This window comes from Elephas maximus, chromosome 17 (genome assembly GCF_024166365.1).
Source record: "Elephas maximus indicus isolate mEleMax1 chromosome 17, mEleMax1 primary haplotype, whole genome shotgun sequence".
NCBI lineage: Eukaryota > Metazoa > Chordata > Mammalia > Proboscidea > Elephantidae > Elephas > Elephas maximus.
In genome coordinates this window covers 47,702,197-47,724,596 of record NC_064835.1, presented here as the reverse complement: position 1 = coordinate 47,724,596, position 22,400 = coordinate 47,702,197, and the positions used below count along the sequence as shown (strand labels likewise).

Below are 22,400 nucleotides of genomic sequence, written 5' to 3'. Positions count from 1 at the left end.
TGCAGCCTCAGGGGGCTCAAAGTATCTAACTCTGCTCCTCTGTGCTTCCCCGTCTTTGCATTTGCTGTTTCCCTTTGCCTGAAATGTCCTCTATTGAAGCCTTGAGGCCACTGACTTGAGCCTCATCCATCTCTGTGTCCTCAGCAGGGGCATGTGTGTGGTCTGGGTGAACGCTTGGTAGAGGCAGATTTCCTTCTTCTGACCTTGGCACCTGTGCCCTCTTCCTTTTCTCCTGTTGCCATCCTGAGAACTTCCAGCCCCAGCATCCTGCCCTTCTCCCTTTCTCCCCTTTGTGAATCCCATGGTGAGTGCAGCTGGCGTTGCTGCTGCTTGGTTCTAGTCAGGCCACCTGGCATTGTCTGTTGCATGTGCCTGCCCCACCTGTGTGTTCAGCCTGGGGAAGACAGTGTTCCACTTCATGGTGTGCCCGCCATCCCCAGATGTCACACATGGCCCCAGCTGAGCTAAGGCCACTGCACTGAATGTCCTCCCAGGGCCCAGACTCCAATGTCAGAAGGACAAGTGTTTCTCTCTTTTGGTTTCAGTGCCCCTCTTCCACCAAGCATCCACGGTGCCTACTCAACCATGGAACATGGACTTAGAAACATTTTTAAAAGTGTTTTTTTTTTTTTTTTTTTTGCAACTACAAGAGGGATATGTTCTTGAAAAACTTTAGACAATAGAAAAATGAATACAAGGAAAGCCCCGTCTCACTTTTCTCACAAGCATTGGCTTTCCAGAGAAAACCACTGTCATGGCTGAGTGAGTGCCTCGGACACTATCTTGCACAAACAGAGGCTTGGGGTTGTTTCCTGAAGATGAGATTTTACTCTGTGTACCTTGTTTTGCAACTTACCTTTCTTACTTTACGGTAGAAGAAGGAATTTTTCATGCTGGCACGTGTAGATCCCCATTCTTTTGTTTATTTTTGTTTTGTTATACATATATATGTTTTATATATATATGTACTTTTTTCTAAATTTTATTTATTTTGTTGCTGTTGAGAATATACACAGGAAAACTGACACCAATTCAACAGTTTCTACATGTGTAGAATTCAGTGACACTGGTTACATTCTTTGAGTTGTACAACCATTCTCACCCTCCTTTTCTGAGTTGTTCATCCTGTGTTAATATAGACTCACTGATCCCTAAGGTTCCTATCTAATCTTTCAAGTTGATATTGTCAGTTTGATCCCATATGGACAGATCTTGAAAGAGCACAATGCTCAAGGCAGATATTCTTCACTAGTTAAACTGAACTATTGTTTGGTTTTAAGAAGACTTCAGGGGTTATTTTTGGTTCAAGGTTTAAAGATGATCTCAGGGCAATAGTTTCAGGTGTTCCTCTGGCCTCCATGGCACCACCAGAAAGTCCATGAGAATTTGAAATTCTGCTCTGTATTTTCTCCCTTTTGATGATGTTTCTTCTATAGAATCTTTGATCAAAATGTTGAGTAATGATAGCTGGGTACCATCCAGCTCTGGTCTCATGGCAAAGGAGGCAGTTGTTGAAGGAGCAACACATTCCGTATCCTCCTCCTATTCCTGACTCTCCTTCTCCCTCTGTTGCTCCAGGCGAACAGAGACCAGTTGTGCCTTGGATGGCTGTTGATCCCCATTCTTTTAAATGAGTACACTTTATATGGTATTTCATCATTTAATTTCCCTCGTAATGGACCCTTAGGGAGTTTCTCATTTTTTGCTATCCCCAGGGTGGCTGCAGCCAATGCAATGCACTCATCTCATTGACAACACATAGCGTTTTCAAATGGAAGATGAGGGAGGCTGGGGAAGAAAACACCTTTATAATGATGGTTATGACTCCCTGGCGTCATGTAATGGTGTGTGTGCGGTCCAGTAACTCACATAAATGAGAATGACATGGAAACAGCCAAGCACAGACAGGCCACCAAGATGGCAATCCTTATTTTAGATAGCAGTTTCCCATTTTGCTTTGTCTTTTGGGGAGAAGTGTCAAACAGCCCTGCTGGCCGAAGGATACAAGCAGGAGGATGATCAAAGGAGGATGATAGAAACTGGTAACTACCTTACCCTGCCTCGATCCAAATGTTTTTTAAAAATAGACACAAAAGTATACCTTGTCCAGTGGAGGAAACACAGAAGGGGGCAGCGTCCACCTCCAGATACTTGGATCTTGGGGACCAGGTCCCTGAGCCTGACAATGGCCGGATGCTGGAGTGAAATGCTTGAAGATAGAGAAGCCCACCTCAGCATCCAGGAAGTGAGCTGCAGCTGGCTTGGGGGCCTTCCAGCCTTGCAGCTAAGCAAAGAGTCAGCCGTGGGGGTGGCAGCCCCTCGTGCAGAGCACCAAGGTGTGGGGGAGAATGCCAAGGCACCTTGTCGAAGCCACCAAGGAGGTTTTGTGACCCCAGTGATATTTTTCACAGAAGGCAGTGGATTCTCAGTGTAACCGCAATGACATCCGCCCTGCAGCAGACAGTGGAACAGGTGCCATTGCATGGGTCCTGGGGATGCTTGCTTGCTGTAGGCCCAGGTGTGCAGAGACCTGGGAGGGTCTGTCATCTGCTGCCAGGTGAGCTCCCAGACTCCCACAGCTGCACTTTCATGAGATGGCACAGAGAAATGGGAAGAACTGTGCTGTCAAGAAAGTGCCTTATTTTTAAAAACATCTGGATTGAGATAGGGTTAAGGTAGCAACCAGTTTCTATGCTGAATTTAAACAGGTTTTTAATCTGTAACATGTGGAGTCGCCATGAGTTGGAATTGACTTGACAGTAATGGGTTTTTTTAAAGGCCTTTTTTGGGGGGGAGGTGTAGGGGTTGTTTTTCTCACAGTGTTTGTTTTTGTAAAACATGATAATAAAATCACTGTAATTTACTTTAATTAAAGACATACTCAAAATGCATACCTGGGCAGAGCAATGGTAGGAAACAAATCAGGGCCCTGTGCCATAGCCCTGGAGACACAGACTACAGGCACAACTTGGAACCCTGGCTGTGGAGGTTGCCTGCAGACTCCTCTTGACAATTCAGGGGTATGAAGATGTTATAGGTCTCCGTGGATGGAGTCAGCTTGTTTGGGGCTAGAAAGGCCTTTAAGACTCTAGAATTATCACAGTCACAAATACTTGTCAACTTTACCTCACTTCTGCCACCCTCACTTTCCCCCATCTCTGGGACCACCAAGCTGTCTAGGCCATTGTCATCTCTTGCCTGGGCTTTTGCAATGGTCTTCTAACTGCTCCCTACTTCTAGTCTGGTCTCTTCCGGTGCTTCCTCCACAGGGAAATTCTCATCATGCCAGCCCCCTTGCTTCAACCTGTACAGGCTTGCCACTGTCTGTAGGAGAACACGAGGTAATGCTGCTGGTAAGGCCCTGCACACCTAGCCCTTCCTTGGCTCCAAAGCTCCAGCTCTATCACCTCTCCCGATCATCCTCCTAACTCCTCCTAAGCACAGGCTCTCAGTTCCTTTGGGGATCTGTTCCTTTCCACCTCAGTGCCATTGAACATGCTATTCCCTTGGCCTAGAATGTTCTCACCTCTACTCTCTGCTTAGCAAACTGTTTTTCCCCAAGGTCCACCTCAAGCATCCCCTCCCTGTGGAGCTCAGCCTCTTCCTCCACATGCTCCCAGGCAATATTGACCATATCCTCCTCCATGTCATTGGGTGTCATTGAGTATCCCTGTTGTTGTTGTTAGGGACCGTCAAGTCAGTTCTGAACTCATAGTGACCCTATGTACAACAGAACAAAACACTGCCCAGTCCCAAGCCATTCTCATGATCGTTGTTATGGGTATCCCTGTACAGGAGCACTTATTCTGCATAACCATGATTTGTTTGTCTGTCTAGCTTGACTACCAGACCCTTGAGTCCTTGAGGAAGAGACCTTGTCTTGCTCATGTTTATCCCGTGGTGCCTAGCACAGGGCTTAGAACACACTTGGTCTTCAAGAAGTGCTTATTAAGTAAAGTTTAAATGAAGGCAAAAGTAGGATATAGGAGACCAGAAGAGGCAGAGAGAGTTCAGCTCAAATAAGAGTGGTTAGGAAAGGCTTTACAAAGTAGTTGGGTTTGGAGATAAAGTAAGAATTAAGAGAGGGGTTGGTTAGAGTGAGACATTCAATTTCTGGCCAAGATTGTGTAAAATACTGGGCTTTAACCCATCGCCTTCCATGTGGGAGGCCGAGGTTTGATTCCCGGACGATTGTGCAGCCACCACTCATCTGTCGCTGGAGACTTGTGTGTTACTATGTAGCTGAACAGGTTTCAGCAGAATTTCCAGACTAAGACAGGCCAAGAAGAAAGGCCTGATGGTCTGTTTCAGAATATCAGCCAATGAAAACTCTGTAGGTCACAATAATCTGATTCCATTTTATCTGGGGCCTCCATGAACTGGGGGCTGCTTTGATAGCAGTTAACAACAACAACAACAATAAAAAAAAAAATGGTATGGTTAAAAGTAAAACAAGGAGAAGGAGGAAGGGGAGAGAAGGTTGCTGCATTCAAAAGCAAGATAAACATATTTGTTGATGTGGTGATAGAACTATGGTTGGAATCAAGGTCTTTCTGGGCTCTGTTCTCAAGTTGGCAGAGGCACAAAGGGTTTGACTCCTGTAGCTACAGGGTCCCAAAGTGCTTCACCTATAGAGGAAGGCTGGAACCAGTCTCTCTGCTTGAAACAGGGACTTGGGTCTGAACTTCTCTTGGAGAAAGGCCAGATAAAGTTGTATACATCTCCAACATCGCAGCTCTTATGGGGCTGCTTCCCTGCAGTGGTGGGAGGACAAGTCAGAGGCCACAGCTGCCTTATGCCCATTGTCGCCACTGGACAGTAGCCTTAAGCCACCAGTGTAAGGCTTGGTTTGACTAGGGGGTCCTGGAAGTCAGAGGCTACCAAAAAAAAAAAAAAAAGCCAAGAGGAAGGAGTGTAAAGAGAGGGGGAGATTAAAAAAAATTCCTGTTCAAGATGAGCCTGCACACATACTCAAAATTCAAAGTATATAAAAGGATATTGAACTTAAAAAAAAAAAGGAAGACTCAGCAGTTTGGACGTACACATTACGGAACAGCAGGAAAAGAGTTTAAAATAAGAGAACAAGAATGTGTTAAAAATGCAGAAATTAAACAAGAATAGTCAAATATGGTAAGTAGTGGAAATGAGAAACTCTAAACTAGGATACACTCTAGATTGGACACAGCTAAAGTGATTATGACTGAATTGGAAGCTAACACTGAGGAATTCACACTGAATGCAACACTGGGAGATAATGACAGGTGCAGTACGAGAAAAAAAAACTTGAGACTAGGTAAGCACTGTGGGGCTCAGTTAACTGTTTGATAGGATTTCTGGAAGAGGAGACTAAAGGAAAAAGGGAGAAGCAATACTGGAAGAGATCTTGGTTGAGAATTTTCCACAATTAAAGGCAAAAGCCCTCAGATTAAAAGTGCCCTCAGAGCACCAAGTAGGATAAATAAAAATATATCCGTCTCTGCACATAACCAAGTGAACCACAAGATATCAAGAGCAAAGAGAGGACGGCACCCCAGAAAGCTAGGGTAAGGTTTGAAGTATGTTTGCAGGATCTGCAGTCGCAGCTTGGATGGGACAGAAAGAAAAAGCTGAGCTGTAATGGGGAAAAACCCACACGTTATATCTCGTATCTGACTTGTCATCCTCCCACCCTCCTCAGTGCTGACACATGCTTGCTGTAATGTTGAGTTGCATCAAATTGCTGTGGATCGTTCAAGAACATTCAAATAGAAGTGTCTGAAATGCAACTGGAGAGCCAGCATGTAAATTCAGGAGAGAGGCCAGGACTGGGGATACAGCCTCTGAAATGATGCAAGAGTGGGTATGATTGCGAAGGAAGGTTCTGTAGAAAGAAACGAGCAGAAGAACCTTCAGAGAAGACCACATTTAAGGGGAGGAGTGAAGAAAGCATCTAGAGAATAATATATAACATTGGCGCAGAATCCAGGTAATTCTGTAGGAAATTCAGGATGGGGCTTGAGAAAGTGGAAAGGTTTCATGGAGGAGGTGGGTACGGACAGGTTTGGGCTATAAAGGAGACATGGAGGGGACTTTCAAGGCTGAGACTGCAAGCTTGTGGCAGGAAGAGAGTGTAAGCCTGTGTCCTACGTACTTGTTGTTGGTTGATGATGAGATGAGAGGCTCACTGGTAAGGAGGAAGAGAGAAGAAGGAGGACATGATGGATGGGGTGGGGAGTTGAGGGTAATGTTGGATGAGGTGACATCGGCTTCTAGAATTCATTAATTGTTCACTCACTTAAATACATTTCTGCCATTCTTTCTTTTTAAATTATGAAAACATTTGAACACAGAAAAATACTCCAAATAATATAAAAACACCCACATACCCATCCTTTAGAACTAATAAAGGGGAAACCCTGGTGGTGTAGTGGTTAGGCACTATGGCTGCTAACCCAAAAGGTCAGCAGTTCAAATCCACCAGGTGCTCCTTAGAAACTCTATGGGGGCAGTTCTGCTGTGTCCTATAGGGTTGCTGTAAGTTGGAACGGACTTGTTGGCAATGGGTTTATTTACTTACTTATTTTTAGAACTAATAAATATTAACATTTTGTCATATTTGCTTCAGATGAATACTCCCAAGTCCCACCCATAGTCTCCTCCCCAGAAGCAAAAAAAAAAAATTTTTTTTAATGTATCAATTATGACAGAAGGATGTTAAATTTCCAACTATGATTTATAGATTTGTCTATTTCTCCCTTCAATTCTATCAGTTTTTTGCCTCATGTATTTTGAAATTCTTGGGTGCATACACATTTAAGTTTGTTCTGTCTTCTTGGTGAGCTGACCCTTTTATTATTCCGAAATGTCCCTCTTTATGTCTGGTAATACTTTGTTTTGAAGTCTACTTTGTCTGATGTTAATATAGCCACTCTAGGTTTCTTATGTTTCCTGTTTGCATGATCTGTCTTTTCTATCCTTTTGATTCCAACTTGTCCCTTGCTGTTTTAATACTTTTATTGTATTTATTAATTGTATAGAATATTTTATGAGAATGTTTCATATACAGAATTGCTATCATATCTTATATCTTTGAGTTATTTGATAATATAGCATGATTTCATTTATTTTAAATGCTGTGGACTATTATCTTGTGAATATACTACAATTCAGTGGACTTCAAAACAGAGTATTCATATGCCTGGGGGTACACAGAGATTATGCTTGTGGATACACGTAATTTTTTTTAATTAAAAAAATTTTTTTATTGTGGTGAAACATATGTAGCAAAGTATTTTAACCATTGTTTTAGCCTCCTAGTGCTGCCATAACAGAAATACCGCAAGTGGATGACTTTAACAAAGAGAAATTTATTTTCTCACAGTCTAGTAGGTTACAAGTGCAAATTCAGGGCGTCAGTGCAAATTCAGGGCGTCAGCTCCAGGGGAAGGATTTCTCTCTCTATCGGCTCTGGAAGAAAGTCCCTGTCCTCAATCTTCCCCTGGTCGAGGAGCTTCTCAGAAGCAGTGACCACGGGTCCAAAGGACGCGCTCTGCTCCTGGTGCTGCTTTCTTGGTGGTGTGAGATCTCCCACTCTCTGCTTGCTTCTCTTTCCTTTTATCTCTTGAGAGATAAAAGTTGGTGCAGGCCACACCCCAGGGAAATCCCCTTTACCTTGGATCAAGGAGGTGACCTGAGTAAGGGTGGTGTTACAATTCCACCCTCATCCTCTCAACATAAAATTACAATCACAAAATGGAGGACTACCACACAATAAAGGGATTCATGGCCTAACCAAGTTGATACACATGTTTTTGGGGGGATGTAATTCAGTCCATGACAACCATTTTTACATGGACAATTCAGTGACATTAATTACATTTACCATGTTGTACAACAGTGGTTAACTACTGTTTAACCACTAACCATTTCCCAGTTTTTTCATAACCCACAAAAACTCTGTATCCCTTAAGCAATATCTCTCCATTTCTCCCTCCCACCCACCTCGGGTAAACACTAATGAACTTTGGTCTCTGCATTTGCATATTCTGTATATTTCATATAAGTGGGATCATACAATATTTGCCTCTAAGCATAATGTTTTCAAGGTTCATCTATGTTGGCTGAATAATAATCCATGTTGTCAGGAGGGATCAGTCCCTGGAGAAGGATATCATGCTTTGTAAAGTACAGGGTCGGTGGAAAAGAGGAAAACTCTCAATGAGATGGACTGACACAGTGGCTGCAACAATGGGCTCAAGCATAACAACAATTGTGAGCATAGCGCAGGACTGGGCAGTATTTCGTTCTGTGGTACATAGGGTCACTATGAGTCAGGACCGACTTGATGGCACCTAACAGCAACAATAATCCATTGTATGTTTGTACCACATTTTGTTTATCCATTTATCTGTTGATGGACATTTAGGTTGTTTCCACCTATTGGTTTTTGTGAAAAGTGCTTCAATGAGTATTGGAACACTTATCTATTTGTGTTCCTCCTTTTGATTCTTTTGGGTATGATTTAGGAGATCATATTGAAGCCATTATTCCCTGTTCTTGAGCATAAAGAATGTGATTCAGCTGTAGCTGGACTCACAAGGACCCACAAAGACTCACAAAGACACGTCAACTGGGCCTTGAGGTTTAAAGACAATTAAAAAAAAAAAATCTTGGAAAACATCTTTTTAGGGAAACTTTCACATAAATCATAAACAGAGCATAAAAGACCCACATACTTTCCACTCTTATCTTTTTCTATCAGCATTTAATGAATAGTAAGATTTGTTGGGCCAGTGGAGACCCTCCTGACTGCCCTTACTGAAACCTGTACCAATGATTATTAAGAAAGAATTCAGAATGTAGAACCACGGTGACTTAACAGTTTTTAGCCAATCTGTGAAAAGGTGAAGCTTTCAATGGTTTTGCCCATTTGTAATGTTAATATACACTGCTGATCCTGTAACAGTCCTTGGACTTGGACAGACACATCTGTGGCAGCGTGCTTGTCAGTTTTCCCACTTCTACCTATTTTGTAATATTCTTTGGATTCAGGCAGACATGGCTCTGGCAGCATGCTTGTCCATTTCCTACTTTTGCCTCTTTGAATATATGCCAAATAAAACTTTTCTTTTTTCTTTATTAAACTTTGTGGTGATTTTACCCTAGAACAGGTGTATACCTAGGAGTACAATTGCTGTTTAACTGCTAATTCTATGTTTGGCTTTTTGAGGAACCACCAAGCTGCTTTCCACAGTGTACGCGGTAAGCATCGTTTCAAGGTAATCCTTCTCTAGAGCCTCATGACTGAAGGACAAATGCCTGTGTCTAGTCTTTGGGTAGGTTCTCCTCCCCACCTCCCCCTTCAGAATGGCCCTTCTCCTACTTTAAAACAGAAAGACAGATCTCTTATCCTCCTATATCTCCTATAAAATGGTGCAATGCCCTGGAGGTACAAACCCCCCCAGGGCACCAAACAAATGGATAAATCCAAATATTTTTCGTTTAATGTCCATCCCCTTAGGGATGCTTTTGCCTGAGAGTCTCCAAGAGCCAAGCAAAGAGGGAGTCTTAGAGAAATGCTGGAGGGACAGTGCCTCATGATAGCCCCCTGGGCCTCATCATTCCACCCATTTCTATTGCAAGGTAGAATTCCAAAGTGGGACAGTTATTGTGGGGATGCACATTAATATGTTTATTTGGATTGCAAAAGGAATAAGATTTTTTTTTTGTTCTGCAGTTAAAAAAATACACTTTATTTTTTTTAGAATAATTTTGGATTTACAGAAAAGTTGAACAGAAAGTACAGAGCATTCAGCAGCATAAAAAAAAAAAAATGCCATGACCAAATGGGATTCATACCAGGTATGCAAGGATGGTTCAATATTAGAAAATTAATCAATGTAACCTACCACGTAAATAACAGAAAGCAAAAAAATCACACGATCATCTCCATTGATGCAGAAAAGGCATTCGACAAAGTCCAACACCCATTCCTGATAAAAACTCTCAATAAAATAGGCATAGAAGGGAAATTCCTCAACATAATAAAGGGCATCTTTACAAAACCAACTGCCAACATCATTCTTAATGAAGAGAGGCTGAAAACTTTCCCCCTGAGAACAGGAACAAGACAAGGATGCTGTTTATCACAACTCCTACTTAACATTGTGCTGGAAGTTCTACCTAGAGCAATAAGGCAAGGAAAAGAAATAAAGGGCATCCAATTTGGTAAGGAAGAAGTAAAACTCACCCTATTTTGCAGATGATACTATACATAGAAAACTCAAAAGACTCCATGAGAAAACTACTGGAACTAATAGAAAGATTCAGCAGAATACCAGTATATGAAATAAACATACAAAAAGCAGTTGGATTCCTATACACCAATAAAGAGAATGACAAAAAGGAAATCAGGAAAACAATACCATTTATAATAGCCCCCCAAAAATGAAATACTTAGGAATAAATCTAACCAGGGATGTAAAAGACCTGTAGAAAGAAAACTACAAAACACTACTGTAAGAAAACCAAAAGAGATCTACATAAATGGAAAAACATACCATGTTCATGGATAGGCAGACTTAACATTGTGAAAATGACAATTCTACTGAAAGCAATCTACAAATACAATGCAATCCAGATTCAAATACCAATAACATTCTTTAAAGAGAGGGAAAAACTAATCATTAACTTTATATGGAACTGGAAGAGGCCCCAGATAAGTAGAGCACTATTCAAGAAGAAGAATAAAGTAGGACTTGCACTACTTGACCTCAGAACCTACCAAACAGCTACAGTAGTCAAAACAGCCTGGTACTGGTGCAACAATAGACACATTAACCAATGGGAACAGAATTGAGAATCCAGAGGTAAATCCATCCACCTATGGTCACTTATTGACTCAACGGCACTGGGTACTGGGTATGGTCACTTAATCTTTGACAAGGGCCCAAAATCCATCAAATAGGGGAAAAGTCAGTCTCTTTAACAAATGATGCTGGCAAAACTGGATGTCCATCTGTAAAAAAAATGAAACAGGCCCCATACGTCACACTATACAGAAAAACCAATTCACAATGGATCAAAGACCTTAATACAAAACCCAAAACTATAAAGATCATGGAAGAAAAAATAGGATCAATGCTACACTCAAACTCCAGCAGATAAGCTAGATAACTGGGATCTTCTAAAAATTAAACACTTATGCTCATCTAAAGACTTCACCAAGGTAAAGACAAGACATAATACTGGGGAGGTCAGCACAACTGGACTAAACCAAAAGCAAAGAAGTTTCCTGAATAAACTGAATGCTTGCAAGGCCAGCGTAGCAGGGGCAGGGGTTTGGAGACCATCGTTTCAGGGGACATCTAAGTCAATTGGCATAATAAAATCTATTAAGAAAACATTCTGCATCCCACTTTGAAATGTGGCGTCTGGGGTCAAAAATGCTAGCAAGCCACCATCTAAGATGCATCAATGAGTCTCAACCCACCTGGCTCAAAGGAGAATGAAAAACACCAAGGACACAAGGTAATTATGAGCCCAAGAGACAGAAAGGGCCACATGAGCCAGAGACTACATCATCCGAAGACCAGAAGAACTAGATGGTGCCCAGCTACAACCGATGACTGCCCTGACAGGGAACACAACAGAGAACCCCTGAGGGAGCAGGAGAGCAGTGGGATGCAGACTCCAAATTCTCATAAAAAGACCAGACTTAATGGTCTGACTAAGACTAGAAGGACCCCAGTGGTCATGGTCCCCAGACCTTCTGTTGGCCTAGGACAGGAACCACTCCCGAAGCCAACTCTTCAGACATAAATTGCACTGAACAGTCGATTGGAGAGGGATGCTGGTGAGGAGTGAGCTTCTTGGATCAGGTGGATACTTGAGACTATGTTGGCATCTCCTACCTGGAGGGGGAGATGAGAGGGTAGAGGGACTAGAAGCTGACGAAATGGACATGAAAAGAGAGAGTGGAGGGAGGGAGTGGGCTGTCTCATTAGGGGGAGAGTAACTGGGAGTATGTAGCAAGGTGTATATAAGTTTTTGTGTGAGAGATTGACTTGATTTGTAAACTTTCACTTAAAGCACAATAAAAAAGACTTCACCAAAAGAGTAAAAAGAACCTACTGACTGGAGAACAATTTTTTGCTACGACATACCCAACAAAGGTCTGATCTCTAAAATCTGCAAGAAAATCCTACACCTCTACAACAAAAAGACAAATAATACAATTAAAAAATGGGCAAAGGAAATGAATAGACACTTCACCAAAGAAGACATTCAAGCAGCTAACAAACACATGAGGAAATGCTTGTGGTCACTAGCCATTAGAGAAATGCAAATCGAAACCACAATGAGATACCATCACACCCTGGCATTACTGGCACGAATCAAAAAGGCAGAAAATAACAAATGTTGGAGAGGCTACGGGGTGATTGGAACTCTTACACACTGCTGGTGGGAATGCAAAATGGTACAATCATTTTGGAAAATGATATGGCATTTCCTTAGAAACCTAGAAATAGAAATACCTATGATCCCGCAATCCCACTCCTAGAGAAATAAGAGCTGTCACACGAATAGACGTATACACACCCATGTTCATTGCAGCATTTTTCACGATAGCAAAAGATGGAAACAACCTAGATGCCCACCAACAGATGAATGGATAAACAAACTGTGGTACATACACACAATGGAGTACTATGCAACGATAAAGAACAATGGTGAATCTTCGAAGCATCTCACAACATGGATGAATCTGGAGGGCATTATGCTGAGTGAAATAAGCCAATCACAAAAGGACAAGAATTGTATGAGACCACTAATATAAAAACTCACAAAAAGGTTTACACACAAAAAGAAACAATATTTGATGGTTACGAGGGAGGGAAAGAGTGGAGATGAAAAAACACTAAATAGACAATAGATAAGTGATAACTTTGTGAAGGGTAAGACAGTACACAATACTTGGGAAGCCAGCACAAATTGTCCAAGGTAGGGTCATGTAAGCTCCACAGACACATCCAAATTCCTTGAGGGACCAAATTGCTGGGCTGAGGGCTGTGGGGACCATGGTCTCAGGGAACATCTAGCCCAATTGGCATAACATAGTTTATAAAGAAAATGTTCTACATTCTACCTTGGTGAGTAGAGTCTGGGGTCTTAAAATCTTGTGACCGACTGGTCTCACCCCATTTGGATACTCCACTGGCCTCACCCTATTTGGAGCAAGGGAGAATGAAGAAAACTAAAGATACAAGGGAAAGATTAGTCCAAAGGACTAATGGGCCACAACTACCACAGCTCCACCAGACTGACTCCAGTACAACTAAATGGTGTCCAGCTACCACCACCGACTGCTCTGACAGGGACCACAATAGAGGGTCCCAGACAGAGCTGGAGAAAAATGTAGAGCAAAATTCTAACTCACAAAAAAAAGACCAGACTTACTGGCCTGACAGAGACTGGAGAAACCCCCGACAGTATGGCCCCCAGACTCCCTTTTAACTCAGTGCTGAAGTCACTCCTGAGGTTCACCCTTCAGCCAAAGATTAGACAGGTCTATAAAACAAAACAAGACTAAAGGGGCACACCAGCCCAGGGGCAAGGAGGAGAAGGGAGGAGTGGACAGGGAAGCTGGTAATGGGGAACCCAAGGTAGAGAAGAGGAGAATGTTGACATGTTGTAGGGTTGGCCACCAATGTCACAAACAATATGCATATTAACTGTTTAATGAGAAACTATTTTGCTCTGTAAACCTGTTATAAAGTACAATTAAAAAAAAAAAAGAATCAGAGCGTTAAGGTGATTCCTACGTATATTCCCAGTTACTTGTTGCATATTTAGAAATACATTGTTATTAAGTCAAATTCAGTATTTCTAAAAGTAACATCAATTTTCTTCAACAATTTCCACAACTAATCTTATTTTTGTCACAGCTACCAAAATAGTGACATTATTTTTAACCGTAACTGCCCCTCTGTTTCATCTTGTTTGTTACAAAGCTTCTATTTATTACAAAGCTGGTGCAAGAATACTTGTCAACTGGAAACCCATCCTCTGTTATATAGCAAAATTTATCATTTAAAAATGCTGGGGAGCGGGGGGAAGAAGTACAGAGTATTCCCATATACCCACACCCATTTCCTCCTCTTATTAACCTCTTGCATTCATGTGGTACTTTTGTTACAACAGAGGAATCAATATTTACACATTATCACTAACTAGGGTGCATAGTTTATATCAGGGTTCACTCTGTGTTGTACAGTTCCTTGGGTTTTGATAAATGCATGATGTTGTGTGTCAACTATTACAGTATTATATAAAATAGTTTCACTGACCTAAAAATCCCATGTGCCTCATCTGTTTTTTTAAAATATTGTGTTTTTGGTGAACGTTCACACAGGAAATTAGGTTCTCATTTAACAATTTCTGTACATATTTTTCAGTGACATTGGTTACATTTTTCACAATATGTCAGCATTCTCACTATTTCCATTCTGGTTGTTCTGTTTTGATTAATCTGTCTTCCCTGTCCCCCTTGCCTTTTCATCTTCGGTCTAGGGTAAGTATTTACCATTCAGTTTCATTTAGATGATTATTTTGAGGTGCACAGTACATACGGGGGACATTATTTATTTTATGGGTCAATCTGTCATTTGGCTGAAAGGTGACCTCTGGGAGTGGTCTGAGTTCCAAGCTTAAAGAGTACCTTATGGCAATTAGCATTGGGGGCTCATCTAGTCTCTACCGGTCCAGTAAATCTGCCCTTTTTTAAGGAATTTGAGTTTTGTTCTACGTTCTTCTCCCTTTCTATCTGGGACTATCTATTGAGTCCCTGGTCAGAAGGGTTGGTAGCCAGGCACCATCTAGTTCTGGTCTCAAGGTAGGTGTTGTCATTGTTCGTGTAGACCACTGGTTCTGTAGACTGATTTCTTCTTTGAGTCTTTGGGTTCCTTCTTTCTCTTTTGCTCCAGATGAATAGAAACCAATAGTTGTATCTTAGATGGCTATTTGCAAGCTTTTAAGACCCTGAACGCTATTTACCAAACTAGGATGTAGAACATGGTCTTTATGGAGTATATTGTGCCAATTGACTGGGTTGCTGCACGAGACTGTGATCCTAAGCCCTCAACCCTAGTAGATGAATCCTGTGAGGTGTTTGGTTGTGTCTAGGAAGTACCCGTAGCTGTGCCCCCGATGTGCTTTATTTCATATTTGATAGCTTATGCAGCACACACACATGTATGTACACATGCCCACAGTTACACCTACACGCTGTGCCTCATCTATTGCTCTCTTCCCCCTCAACTGTTGACTAGACCTTTTTTTAAAACAGAAAGTAAATCTGATTTGCTGATTGGTTTGATATTGAAGACTAGCTTTGCCATTGAAATTAATTGGCAGTATTTTTATTTTCCATGAATCAAAGTGAGCTAAATCTTTAGATCCAGCTTTTTGATGAAAATAAAGTTTAAACCCTATGATAAGATAAAACATTTTATCAAAATTGTATTGAAATTAAAAATATTTCAATTTCCCCCAGTCTGTTCAATTTCTAAGTCCATGGTTTAGACATGTGCTTCCAGGCGAACACCTGAGGTGGCAGTTATTTCATTAGCTTTGGTGAAGCCTCTTTTGGTGTTCTTCCTAAAAATAAGACTTGAGCAACTAACAATGGTGACAAATCCACAAGGGGTCCCAGGGTTTCTAAGCTTTGCTTTCAACAAAATTGAAAGAACTACTATCATCATTGGCAATTAGTAGATAATTCAAATTTATGATTATTATTATTGGTTTGGTTGTTTGAGATGTGGTGATTTTTTGTTTTCTTTTTTCTGGTGAAAATATACTTATCAAAACATACACTAACTCAACAACTTCTATGTGTACAGTTCAGTGACACTGATTACATTCTCCAAGGTGTGCAACCATTCTCACTATCCTTTGCCAAATTCAAATTAATTTTTGATGCTAGATCTCTATGTAATTTTTGCAAAAAAAAAAAAAATGCCCTTAGAAAAAAAGTAAAAGATTGAGTGACTCTGCTGTAACAAAACCAACTACTTACTTATGGGCACAAAACAACTATGACTGATGGGAACAAGATTTCTCAGTGCTTTATAGTATATGAACAAAAATGGGGAAATAATTAATGCTAGCAATTGGAAACCCTGGTGGCATAGTGGTTAAGTGCTACGGCTGCTAACCAAAGGGTCAGCAGTTCGAATCCACCAGGGGCTCCTTGGAAATTCTATGGGGCAGTTCTACTCTGTCCTGTAGGGTCACTATGAGTCGGCACTGGGTTTAATAAGAAATGTTATTCCATGGGTTTATTACCGAATTGGGTAAAGTGCTGCATTTGCCACCCCAAAGTTACTTTTTAAGATAAAACTTCTTATTTTAGATAATTGTAGATTCACATGCACCTGTAAGAAATGTTCTGGGGGGATCCCATTACTCCGCCCAGTTCCTCTGATGGAAACGGCTTGTATAACTATAGTACAACATCACCAGTAACCATGTTTAATAATGTTTATGTTTAATAATGATTTTTCAAGATGTATGATATATTTATATTGTTTATATTACTTTGAGCAATTGTATACTATCAATAATTGTAATGACATAAATACATTTTTAATATTTACAAATTTAAGATTACAGGAAATTAAAATTTCAATGTATATGCTTTCTCTGGCAGAGAAGTATGTTATATCGACCAACGAAACATCTTCAAGCATTTAAGAACATAGTACATTAGGATAAGCTCCTATGGAGAAATTGAAATAGAATTTATAAACTCAAGGAGAAAAAGGAACGATGAAATTTTTCCAAGAGTTAAAGAACTTATTCTTGTATATTTTAAATGGATGATAGTGGCAATAAAATTGATATTATTTATATAGGAAACAAAAAGAAAGTTATAAAGGTTTTATTTTAAAATGTCAATACGGACAACACATTGGAAATTACATCCTTTACGGCTCTCTAAACTTACGATGGGAACCCTGGTGGTGCAGCGGTTAAAAGCCTGGCCGCTAACCAGTGGCCGGCAGTTCGAATCCACCAGCCGGTCCCTGGAAACGCTATGGGAGCAATTCTGCTCTGTCCTATAGGGTCGCTATGAGTTGGAACTCACTCGACAGCAACAGGTTTTAAGTCTATGATGCAACATGTATAATGTCAAGTTAAAAACAATTAACGGAATAAGTAGTTTTTCACATTTTGGGAAGATAGGAGCGCAATAAGTTTTGACGATAACTGCCGCTGTTTATTTTTCCATGCCTCTGTGGCCGGACCTTTTTTATTTAGACTGTTTCCAGTTTTTGCCGCTATTGCCGATGCCACAGTGAACATCACTGTACATATTCCTGGAGCCCATGTGCAAGATTTTCTTTAGGGTGTTGACCTGGAAGAGGAATTATTGACTTGAAAGATAAGCTCCGGTTCAATCCGCATACCAAACCAAAAACCGGACTTGTTATGGTGGAATCCATTCTGGCTAACAGCAACCCTATTGGACACAGTAGAACTGCCCCACAGCGTTTCCAAGGGGTAGCTGGTGGATTACAAATGCTGACCTTTGGGTTAGCAACCTGAGCTCTTAACCACTCTGCCACCAGGGCTCCATTCAATCCCCATAGCTAATGACAAATTTCTCTTCAAAGTGGTGATACCAGTCTACACTCACACTGATAGTGGGTGAGTTTCCTTTTACCCACTTGCTTTGTAATCCTTGTTTTTGTAGGGTTTTTCAATTCTGCCAATCTGATGGGCGTGAATTGATATCCCATTGTTTTAACTTGCATCTCCTTTATTAAGGTTGAAATTGAGAGTCTTGTCATTTTGGCCAGTCAGCTTCCTCTTCTGTGACTTGCCTGTTCGCATCATTTGCCCACAGCTCTACTGAGTGTCAGCACTGTTTAAGCAACTTGCAGGCACCAGATACTGCCCTGCACACCAGAGCTCAGGGCACTGACAGTACAAACTTTGTTGGTGCTGAACCTGATTTCTTCCCCACCAGTTGTTCACTACTAATTCCAACAACCAGATGAGGCTTCAGCTTCTCTTTTTTGTTCACAGGCTGTCCCGAATTCTGTTGTACTTTCAGTTAAGACTGACAAAAAACACCCTGAGGCAAAATAAACTGCATCAAAATGCTTTCTCTCCCTCTTTTTCTATCTCTAAGGCAATTGGATGTCTGGAAACAGTTTACCCAAAATAGAAACTTTAAAAAGTCGGTGGAATTTTTTTCTTTCTATACAAGATGGCTTATTCTTCATTTAGGGCACTAGCCAAGGATCCAAGGGGTAACCTCAAAAAAAAAAAAACAAAAAACAAAAAAAACCTCAACTTGATCATAAAGCTTTTCACTCCCACGTTTACAAACTGTCACCTTGCTGGTGGGAAGCCCCCCCAGTGTAACTTTCTGGGGATCTGGGCCATTCTCTGGGTTACCTGTGGGGTGGGCTGTGGGAGCTGGAGGATGCAGCGACGGAAACATTGCAGCCCACGGGAGGGCGAATGTTTCCATCAGCTAACCGCCACCGGAGACCAAGGGTGGGCGTGAACGCTCCAGCTCCGTAGCACGCTGACCCTTTACAGGAGCTGCTCCCCCAGGAAGGGGGTGGGGGGGGGATGGAGACCTGGAGAGAGGAAGGCAGAGCAGGCGGAGGTTGGGAAGGAAAGTTAAGACGAGGGAAAAGGAAAGGGCTTTTCTGTCCCTTTCTTCTCGTCCTTGTCCTCCAGAGTCTCGCCCCTCTTTTGGTGGGGGCAGAATGGCGGGGATCAGAGAACTTCTCAGGACGGTTTGCACACTCCACAACTAGCAGGAAGGAGAGGAATGAGCTGCTGCCTCCACACCTCGGACTCTGAGGTAAACAATCCTTGGCGAATGTCCCTTCAAGTGCTCAGAGGCATGGCCATGAACAAAGATCTCCCCTGGCCCCATAGCTTCCCGCTTGGGTGACAGCGGTGTTTCCGCCGCCCTGAGCAGCTGTGCAGTGAGCCGAAAAACCCAAACCCGTTGCTGTCGATCCTACTCATAGCGACCGGTAGGACAGAGTAGGACTGCCCCATAGGGTTTCCAAGGAGCGGCTGGTGGATTCGAACTGCTGACCATTTGGTTAGCAGCAGAGCTTTTAACCACTGCGCCCCCAGGGCTCCATAAAGCCGGGTGCCGGTGGGGTTTGCAGTTGGCTTCCTGCTTCTTCGCCTGCTTCCGACCCCGGCACTGAGTCCTGTTCTGCATGTCCCAGGGTTAAGAGGCATCCCATCTAGTGGGGACAGACAGGGAACATGTGAACCCCCAAGGGGGGTGCCAGGATGTGCTGGGTGCAGCGCGGCCAGGCGCACAGGGAGCCCATCGCGGCGTGTCATCCTCGGTGGGAAGGAACCTGGGGAGGGTGACGCGAAGGCTCCCCAGAGCCGCGGTGCCTGAATTGTCCAAAAGGAGCGAAGGGGTGTTTATGGTTGGGGGGGGGGGGGAAGGATGCAGAGCCAGAGGAAAGAGCGAGAGGCTGTTCCAGGTGGAAGGCTTGGCAGGAGCCAGGGCATAGCGGCCAGACACAGCGTGGTGTGTGTGGGAGCCGGGCACCGAGGGCGAGCCGCGGAGAAGAGGTGCAAGCCGGCCACCGGGTCCTTCCTAACACCCCTGCGAAGGGGCTCGGGCTCCTTCCCCTTCTCAGCCGCTCACTGGGCACAACTCTCTTGGTCAGCTGGCGGAGGTCTAAAATATCCATCTGAGTTGACCCAGGGTCTGAATCCTCTCACCACTTCTCACATGAATTCATTTCTCTGTGCACAAGACCCTGACCAAAGACGACAGCACGTTTCCCGCAGGAAGCAGTGGCCCCGAAGGGGCGCAGCAGGACCCGTCGGGCCCAGAGCTCAGCGCGCAGCAGAGGGAGACACTGGGGTTCTGGGAGGGTGGGCAGGACGGGGGGCTGGGGGGCAGAGGAAGGGACAACTGAGGGCCTCTGGTGCGGGGGGACGGGGAAGAGGGATTTAGAGTCAGACTATCCAGTCGAACCCCTCTAGTTACAGAGGCAGAAACCCAGACCAGGGAGGTAGGGTTTTACCCCAGGGAGCTCGGGAGGTCCTGACGGCCGGGACCAGCGGCCCGGGCGTCCCCACCACTACTGCCGCCGCCCTGAGTAAAAGCTAGCCGCTTGGCCATTCCAGCAGGGGGCGACTTTGCTTCAGCTTTTGGCCTGGTTCAACTTTGGGCGGACCGGGGGGAAGGGAAAGAATCCGAATTCAGGCCGCACTCGACCACAAGCAAAAACCAGGCATGTGCACTTTCCTCCCTGCAGCTGGGTGCCCAATCCTCTCTCTCGTCACGCTGGCCACCTACAGTCTAACTGTGGCTCTGCCCTTCACCTTTCTCCCTCCTAGCTGTGGCTCTGCCCATCACCTTTCTCCCTCTGCACCCAGGAGCTACCTGTTCTATTACTGGCCCCTTAGATTGAACCCATAGCGACCCTATAGCACAGAGTAGAAGTGCCCCATAGGGTTTACAAGAAGCGCCTGGTGCATTCGAACTACCGACCTTTTGGTTAGCAGCCAGCTCTTAACCACTGCTCCACCAGGGCTCCCTCTTAGGTTAGACACCCACTTGGCTTTGATGGCTGAGGCTTCTGTTGGGGGTGGGGTGGAGGCTGGGTTTGTATTCTGACAAGGGATCAAATTACTGGTCAAAGATGGAATTTTTGGCCCAAGAAAGGGCGGGGAGATATTTGGGGTAGACCCCTAAACTCTCCTATGCAATATCTAACAATCAGTCCTGAGCCACCTGTAAAATCCGTTCTAGAAGTAGCTAGAATATCAGAGCTTTACTGGTGGGCAGAACCTCTCTTCTCTGGGCCAGGCTAGGCCCTCTCCCAACTTTCCTCCCCTCGTTTGTCGAAGAATGAATTAAAAGGGACTGGACTGAGGCCCCGGAGCCTACCTGGCCGCAGTCTGCTCCTGCCTGGCGGAGAGGGCTCAGAGAGGCCCCCGGGTCCAGAATCTGCAGGCCCTCAATGGGGCCCCGGGCCCAGGACGAGGAGGAGGTGAGCGGGACAGGCCTGGAACGGCCTGAGGAGGGAGGGCAGGACATCAGGGGCTCCGGGTGTCCTGGGAGCAAGTGCAGCATTGGAGCGGGGGACCGGCGAGGTCCCTGTGCAGAGAAAGTCCTGGGCGGCGAAAGTCTGGCTCTCACTTGGCTCAGTCGGTTAAGGAAAGAGGAAAGCGCTGAGGTGGAGGTTCTGGAATCAGGATTCCTACTGCGTATTCACCGGTTTCATTCTGCTTTGTTTTGGTGTACCAGGAGGGCACTGCCTCCCTGATCACTGGGTCAAAACGTGCGCCACTGTCAATCACTAACCAGCCACCAGGTCTGCTGGTGATGGTCTGCAGGGGTGATGGGAATCAGAGTGAGGTTTTTGCTTCCATGGGGGTCCTGAGCTAATTAGACACAACACTGGGTGTCAGGGGTGGCCTAGGCTCTGCACTGAATTTGTGACTTTAGCAAATCCCTCTCCACCTCAGATGCATATGATTACTTGGTAACCAGTTTTTTTTAATTTTTTTTCTTCTTCTTCTTTTGGTAAAAGTATTTTGGAAAATGTAAAAGAAAAAATAATCACCCATGGAATTAAAACCACTCTTAACATTTTGGTGTATTTTGTTATTATCTGTCTTTTTGTTCTACTCTTATGTTGTTGTTGTTAGGTGTCATGGAGCCTGTTCTGACTCCGACCGACCCTATGCACAACGGAAGGAAACACTGCCCGGTCCTGCACCATCCTTACAATCATTGTTATGCTTGAGCTCATTGTTGCAGCCACTGTGTCAATCCACCTCGTTGAGGGTCTTCCTCTTTTCCGCTGACCCTGTACTCTGCCAAGCGTAATGTCCTTCTCCAGGGACTGATCCCTCCTGACGACATGTCGAAAGTATGTAAGACGCAGTCTCGCCATCCTTGCCTCTAAGGAGCATTCTGGTTGTACTTCTTCCAAGACAGATTTGTTCGTTCTTTTGGCAGTCCATGGTATATTCAATATTCTTCCCCAACACCACAATTCAAAAGCGTCAACTCTTCTTCGGTCTTCCTTATTCATGGTCCAGCTTTCTCACGCATATGATGCAATTGAAAATACCATGGCTTGGGTCAGGTGCACCTTAGTCTTCAAGGTGATATCTTTGCTTTTCAACACTTTAAAGAGGTCCTTTGCAGCAGATTTGCCCAATGCAATGCGTCTTTTGATTTCTTGACTGCTGCTTCCATGGGTGTTGATTGTGGACCCAAGTACAATGAAATCCTTGGCAACCTTGATGTCTTCTCCATTTATCATGATGTTGCTCATTGGTCCAGTTGTGAAGATTTTTGTTTTCTTTATGTTGAGGTATAATCCATACTGACCTTCATC

At 43.6% G+C, this 22,400-nt stretch overlaps 1 long non-coding RNA gene across 2 annotated transcripts in view; it reads left to right on the top strand.

The window, feature by feature from the left end:
- Positions 1 to 5,760: 5,760 nt before the first annotated feature.
- Positions 5,761 to 22,400, top strand: part of LOC126061175 (uncharacterized) — a 45,521-nt gene continuing 28,881 nt past the window's right edge. For both annotated transcript variants that reach the window (XR_007513697.1, XR_007513698.1), the window contains exon 1: positions 5,761 to 5,965. This is a non-coding gene — a long non-coding RNA (uncharacterized LOC126061175). The remainder of the gene's footprint in view (positions 5,966 to 22,400) is intronic.